Genomic DNA, 8,294 nt, shown 5'->3' on the forward strand with positions numbered 1-8,294 from the left:
AAGAAAACATTATGAAGAAATTCCTAACAATGGCAGAGGGCTAGCGTTGGGTAGAAAGGGCCCGGCCAAGGGCTGTACACATGGTAGGTGCTCAGTAGGTAAACAGAGAAGGAAAATGTGCTACAGTACTTCCCTTCAGCTTAATGTCAAAAGAAACAATAGTCGTTATCAGCCAACAAATGAAGAACTACCTAAAGAGCATCATTTAGAAAAAGCGCTCTGGCCACATGAGTTTAGGTTTTCAATGTTAACCTCCACAATCCTTAAGTTGGCTGGAAGGTCAAGACAGTCGCTAAAAAAAAATCAACAACTGAATTTAAAATAAAGACGTGTCCCTCCCCTGCCTAGGACATTTTTAGCTTGTCTTCTCCTTTGGTCACAGCCTGCATGAGAATTTCCTTAAATTTTTCAAAAGAGAAAGTTGGCATAAATAAGCTACGAACGTCGGAGGCTGAGATGTGCTAGATGTGTTTTTTAAACAGCTCTTTAGATGGGTGAATACGGCAGCTTGATTAAGAGAGGCATACCTTGATCATCTGTCATCTGCTTGTCTTTAAGCCCTGAGGGGTAGTTTGTGCTAGATCGGGAAAGAAGTATGCCCCAAGAGACTAAGGACAGCACTACCTGGTAATCAAAAAAGAGAAATGAACATGGCATTGAAGAGACTTAAAGAGGCGGGCACAAAACTCATTTGTTTATCCCCTAATATAAATTTCCTCACAGATCTCGTTCATTTCTGCTACCCTTCTCCTTAGCTGGAAAAGAAATTGCATCATTTCTCTTCCTCTGTCTTTACATCTCCATTCTGGTAGGGTACCACTTGCATTCTCAAGGGCACTGGATGTCAGCCTTTCCCACAGCTCTGGAGCACACCAGTGGGGTTCCCAATTCAGAGTGGCTTTTGTAGATTTTCATGAGACAATGGGCTCTTCTCACAGGATGTAAACCACAAGGAATCAGAGAAGGAGGTACAGAGGGGCCTGGACAGTTTGAGAGGTTTGAGCTCAGCTCCAGAAGCCCCTGACCCAAGTCCAACTCTTGCCACCCCATTCTACACTCGGACGAGGTTGAAATGACCCAACAAACCCCACCCATTCATTCTGGTACAGCTGCTCCCTGTGGGGACACGTCCATTTTACTTTGCTGCATTTTTTCTTTAGAAACTGGCTAGAATTCACGGTGGTGATTTCTGCTTTTCATATGGTATTGCACATTTTGTAAAGTGACTTTTTTTCATCCCACTCCCCCCATGACTCCTATTCCAGTGCATTAGACATAGCACTCTCCTTAAATACTTTTATCAGTGAACAAGTGAGTTGCAGAATTCTTTGAGAAGGGGGGTTACAGCAGCATTTATTTAAAATCCTGTGTTCCACATCATTCATTAGGTTGACAGAGTACCAGTATTTGTTTCACAGGGTAAAACTGCCTTCTAAAAACAATTCATTGAAATTTAGAATTTTTGAAATCAAAAAACATTCCTCCTGAACTTAATTTCTTTGCCAAAATCTGAAATTTGGCAACTGGTGAAAATAAATGAATATTAAACCTTTAAAAGTTTAATGATTTAGAGAATAAAATCCCAATAATAGTCTCATTGTAATAGTCTTTAATTCATTTATTGTAAAATGTTTTTGAATATGCAAGAATGTATGGATAACAACATAGAATACCTTTGGGGCTGCCATCCATGTTAAAATGTAAATACTGCAAGCATAGTTGTAACCTGTCAGAATGCAAGTTTCCTGTCAGAATGCAAGTTTCTTTGTATAACCGTCCCAAATGCATTCCTCTCCAACCCCCAACAGAACTTGGGGGTTCTGAACCCTGATTCTGAACTTGGAGGTTATCATACCGAAGCATATCTTTATGCTTTTATACACGTGTATATTTACCTGGACAATACAAAGAATCATTTTGCATATTTTTAAATGTGGTCTAAATGGTATCATATTGTACATATGTAATTTGGTCTTTTTTACTCCATACTTTTTAAGATATAGCCACTTTGACACATTATTCTCATGTATTCATTTTTTATTGTCACATATTATTCCACTATATGAATATATCACAATGTAGTCATCCATTGAAAGCCTGATTTTCAAAAGAGAAGAAGGAAATTTTATATCATGGGGAAGAAAAGAGCAGTCAGATAAAACTGACCCTGAAACTACACACACCACTGCTCCAAACCAGGGCTGGGTTGCCCTGCTTTTCTCCTTGCTGCCCAGGAAGACTGAGCAAATGGCTAAGGCAGAATTGTTAGAGGACTCCTTTGCTGTACCACTGATGCAAAGTAATATCTACAAGAGGCCAAAATATCAGCTAACTGGACTCCATGCCAAATAACCTGTCAGAATGCAAGTTCTATTTCTCTAGGAAAATTACTTATTTTATCACATCATTAAAACTGTGTAGGTGGAGTTGTGCTTTTTTTCATGTCATAATCACCTCCCTGGATTATCCAGTCTGGCTCTGTTCAGTAACTGATCAAAAGGAATCTAAAGAAAAGACTATGTGAATGAACTAATCAGAGTCAGTTTTGGGGACGCAGAGAAAAAACCGAGAGTGGTTAGATGGGTGTGTGGGAGGGGGTTGGGGATAAGGGGAAAGGTGAAGGGATTTGGAAGCAGCTGGTAACCACAAGATGGCCTCAGGGTTTTTCTTTTGAAAATTAATTTGGGGAAGGTATTCTATAATGTTGTAAAGATTTTGTTGGGTATCCGATGGACATGCGTCCTATTTGGGAGACCACCTCAGGGATACTGTGGATACCTGATCATGGCATTGTACATCAGAAGCTAAACATTAATGAATGCCAACTATAATTTTATATATATAATGTGATGGTTCAGTGTGAGGTCGGAGGGATAGTGGATGGGGGGAGGGGGGTTCACAGTATGAGGGATATAAATGATGAACGTCTAAGTATTACCTTGTTTTGTACACCTGAAACTAATAAATAAATTAATTAATTAAAAAAAAAAAAAAAAAAGGAAGATCGGTTGCTTCTCAAAGATGTCTCCCAAGGTGATCAGTGTCCCTGCCCCCCAGCTCTGCCTGTCCTGCCGTTCAAACCAACAAGTGGAAGGACGAGAAAAGAGAAGTGAGCGCAAGGAGGAGCCTGGGAACCTTACCACCACCAGTGAAATCTCTTCACCTGCTTAAGCATAAAAACTAACATCTGTGTGCCGGACACCTGCAGCCAAGGACAGGGGCCAAGCTCTATCCCGCAGTGTTTAAGAGATCGGACAAAGGAACTGGCTGGCTGCTGGCATGGCTAAGAAACTAGGTTGTCAGTTATAGGAGAGGTCGGGAGGATCTGGTCCCCAGGAGTGGGGTTCTGGAATTGATAGCCAGGTATCTGGAGGGCTAGGCCAATGTCCTTGCAAGTGTGCAGACTCCTACTGACCCTCAGAGGGAGGAAGAAGCCCATTGACACAAATAAAAGATGTGTCCCTACAATGGGAGAAATGTGATAGGTGACCCAACAGTGAGGTCACCGTGCAGAAGATTCCATCCTGTAGTTCTACACTTACTTTCCTTTCAGCAGCAAGATTCTGATCCGTATTTTGAAAAAAAAGCTCTCATTCATGAAAGCCCCTATTTCAAAGACATGTATTGAACATTTACTACACATAAAAATAAATAAATAAATACAAATAAAAAATAAAAATCAAAGCATGTAAATCTATACACAGAATATTAATCAACAATTAAAAGGTGCAAAATACTGTTATACAAAGCATCACAGACCAACCTCAAAATCATCATGCTGGTACACTCTCTGAAATAGACACACACACTCTCTCTGTGTCTGCGCATGTGTGTTTGATTATGTTTTTTATTATGGGTTTGTTTGTATCTTTCTCCATCTAGAAAGTTAATTCCACAAGGGCAAGTATTGTTGTCTGTTATGCTCACCGCTATATCTCCAGTGCTTAGAAAAATGCACGACACATAGTAAGCCCTCCATAATTGTTTCTGAATAAACAAGTTAAAGGAAAGAAAAAAGTTGAATTTAGAGACCATCCAGTCCAAATCTGTCATATTACAGATGAGGACACTGACACCTGAGAGGCTGAATTACTTCCTCCATCACAGAATTAGAATGTGGCAATACTCTGGGTAAGAATGGACCGCTCCCCAAAGCCTGCTTCTTGCTCCTGAGTAAGGTCACTACCAACAACTTGTTCGACCAAAATTATTAGTTCTTCCTTCATCTTAACTTCCTTTCTATGCATGCTCATCATTAATTATAATTTAATGACTCATCAAACGTTAAGGAATGAGACACAAAATAAATAAGCTATTCATATCTGTCTTGATGCTCTTACTTCCAAAATAAGTAATACTATTACTGTTCATAGTAAATCTAGTCTAGAATGACATCACTTGAAATCTTTTTACATAAAGATGATTCAAGATTCTGAAGGTCTGCTTTGTACAGAAAACACTGTTGCTCAGTTCAAAAGGGACTAAGGGGAGAATTCTAAGAAAAGTAAGATACAATTTAAGAAGAGCGTGGTGCCACATCACTCAATTATTTAGAGCAAAGCAAATGCTAGAACACAAATGTCCAACATTGTACTTGCTGTACTACCAAATATGTTGAAACCTTGAGCTAAGGAATGAAGATATATGAAAGACTCCAGACTTCAATCAGTAATTGCCTTCCCTATATTCCTAAAATTGCATCCTTTTTCTACAAGAGGCTTCCCTTCATTTCCCAGTGTAAGTCACAGAGAGTGAAGAGTGTACCTGCAATGATAGCAACAGATCAGACAGCCTCCAAGATCAAGGCCATCAAGGATTGACAAAGAAGAAAAGGAAGGACAAGAAGGAATCACACTCAAGATATATTGGCAAAAGAGAGATGGAGTTATTATGCTATGTCGGAATCCTTCACAAGATTCAAAACCCACCTTATAGTATCCTCTACAAAGATACTTCAATAGTCTTTCTTCATTTCACTCATCCCACAAATATTTACAGTGTTCATTGTGGAGCAAGCACTGTTCAAGGTGCTAAATGTACTGGTGTGAACACATTGGTGCCACATCCTGACCTTTCCCCACAGCCACTACTCCATGCTCCATCTCTTACCTTTCAAATAATTTCTGGGCTCACTGTGGAGTTAGCCTCAGCCACCTGACATCAAGGAATGAACTTGAATTAACTAATTCCTCTATTGTCAGAATAATTAGTAGTTTGTTAATATGGCACTCTCCTCCTAAACATACATGCATGAGAGCACGCGCGCGCGCACACACACACACACACACAAATATTTGCATTTTAAAAGCTAACACTCCTTAGCCCAAATGGTCCTTTAATTGTGGGACTTCAGCTAGAAACACAATGAAGTCCGAGTAAAGATTTGGATAGCGGAGATAGTAGAGAAATTAACAAGCAGGAGCTTCTCTAGGGCTCAGCCCCTGGGAGCAGCATCTCAAATGTGCTTTTCACTACTGATTTCTTCTACCTTTAAAGTGCATCTGAACCCACAATTAAAAAAAAAATTCCATGAGGGTTTTATGTGAGGGATGAGGGTGGGAATGAAAGTAGGGAAGTTCTGCCCTGTGTAAGATGAAGAGGATAATGATAAATGTCTGCAGGTGCATCGTTTTTAGAGTGGAAGTTTTTAGGTTAGAGATTATCCAAATAGAAAAATTTTAAAGTCCAATTTTCCAGGAACTTGTTAGATACTGAACAGCAAGCAAAGAATTTAACACCCCTTGCTATGCACTGAAGGTTTGTGTCCCTCCCAAGTTCACATGTTGACACCCTCCTCCTCCCCGATGTGATGGTATTTTGGGGAGGTAATTAGGGTTAGATGAGGTCACATAGGCAGGGCCTTCATGATGGGATTCGTAGCCTTATAAAAAGTAACACCAGAATTCAGACTCTCTCTTTCCTCTTTCTCTTCCCCCTTCCCCTCTCTGCACACACAAAGAGGTCATGTGAGTACACATCAAGGTGGTGGCCTCCTACAAGCCAAGAGAAGATCCTGAGAATGAAACCTACCTGTTGGCACCTTGATCGCAGACTTTCCAGCCCCCAAAACTGTGAGAAATAAATTTCTATTGTGGAAGTCATCCAGCCTATGGCATTTTGTCAAGCAACCCAAGCTAATAACCCATACATACCCTATATTCCTAACTCAGACATAATTTGTTATACTCCCGGATTATATTATTTACAGTCCCTATTTCTGAAATAGAACATAGTTTTTTAAATATGCTCTGCATACCATACACAGCTTAGACCTGCCTGAAATAGATCTGCTTGAAGAAGAATTTTTTTTTCTGGTTTCTTTCAGGTTTCTTTTGTGATGCGTCCTTATAAAGCTCATGTGAGTAAGAATGTGCGATAGGTACCAGTCTATATTTAACATACCCCCAGCCATGTTTTCCCCCCAATTTGGAATTTACTAAACTACTCAAGTCCTCCCCAGTATTTTGGCTGGTTCCGTGGGGTTTATTTTTCCTGCGGGGCTCCAAGTATGGTGCTGACTGTCTCACAGTGAGAACCCCAGCAAGCAACTGTCAGGAAAGCTAAGCGGAGTTGAGTAGCCTGGGGAGTAAGTTCATAAGTTGAGGAACTCATTTATCTTCCACAGTAACCGCCCCCATGCCACCCCCCCACACACACACACACACTCCCTCCAAACAACTACAAACTACTTAACCCATCAAAACCGAGAGCTGCCAAAGCCACTCTCCTCCTGGGACTGTAAACACCTCCATAGTCAAGAGTCTCGAAGCTGTTCAAGCTGACGTTCTCTTGATTGTTTTAAGCTGCTAAAACCCTGACTATCTTTAGATTCAGATTTCTCACTTAAATAACTAGTCATTCTCTCTATATATATATGTAGTAAGGAATTGAAACTGAAGATAAAAATAAATGAGGAGTCACATTACCATCCTGTTCATTTCTCAGGAGCTTCAGACTTCTCAGATAAGGCAATAATATTACAATATGCCTTATTTCCACAGGCTCAGAGAGAGGATGTTAAATCTTATAATCAAGAAAATTTTTTACTTGAACAGGAGTCTGGGAGTTTAAAGGAGCTCTAGAAATGCTAATGTGAATGACCTGCTATGTTAACATAAAGAATTCCTATCTCTTTATTGCCATTCTGAAATACGCTGAACCATGGCGAAAGGGTTTGAATAATATATTTTTTTCTTTACCAACCATGTGTTTGGAATCTCAAACCACTGGTGATTGTTTGTCCTCATTCTTTTTGTGTGTGTGTGTCATTTTTATTCAGTCAGTCACAAACATTTATGACTGGCTAAAATGTATTTTCAAGAGTATTGATTGCAAAATGTTTAATAATATCAAAAACTAGAAAGAACCTAAATGTTCCTCCATAGGGAGTTAAACAAACCATGGTTCCTCCATGAAGCAGAATAGTATGCATCAGTTACAAGATGGGAGGTAGTAGACTCAAATGTCTTGACATGGATAAATATGACCTTGCTGTATGGGCAAGGGGAAATGGATTACAGAATGGCATTTCTACCGGAATACTTTTAAAAGTGGTTCTGTGTGTGTGTACATATGTATATTTCTCTAAGAGTCTAGAAAATATACAACAACTTAACTTGATAACAGTGGTTATCTCTGAGTAACCTACTTTTCTACTAGAATTTTTTACGGTAAAGTAATCCATGAATCTCTTCATCACACCATTAAAATTCTTTGTCTTGGGAGTCCATGGAAGAAATACATATGCCAGGACCCCTTGCAGTTGGGTGGTACCATATGATTACTTCTGTCTAATGAATTGTAAGTAAAAATGGCACGTGTCACTTCCAGGATGGAACACGTAATTGCTGATGCAAGATCCTCTAGAACACTTTCCTTCTGCCATGAAACCCAGCAACGTTCAACATGGTGGCTGTTCCACCAGCCTAGCTCCGTTTGTGGAGCCCCCAGCCAACCACAAATGGACATGTCATAAGAGCAAAAAATAAACTCTTGTTATTATAAACCTTTAAGATTTGGGAAGTTTGTTAATGAATGACGACGCCTATCCTTTTAATAACTACTACACACAAGTGAATGTTAATGTTATATCTTCAAAATAAAGGTATTGCTCTTCTGAAAAGCAGCAAGTCACTGTTCTGGGCCATGGAGATAAAACAGTAACAGGAAAAGGGCATGCCTTGCCCGTTAGGACCTCAAGTTGAAACATATTTTTACTTTATTATGAGTTTTTCGTAGATGCACTTTATTAGATTGAAGACATTCATGTCTCCTAGTTTGTTGAGTTTTGAGGT

The sequence above is a fragment of the Rhinolophus hipposideros genome (genome assembly GCF_964194185.1).
Source record: "Rhinolophus hipposideros genome assembly, chromosome: 12".
Lineage (NCBI taxonomy): Eukaryota > Metazoa > Chordata > Mammalia > Chiroptera > Rhinolophidae > Rhinolophus > Rhinolophus hipposideros.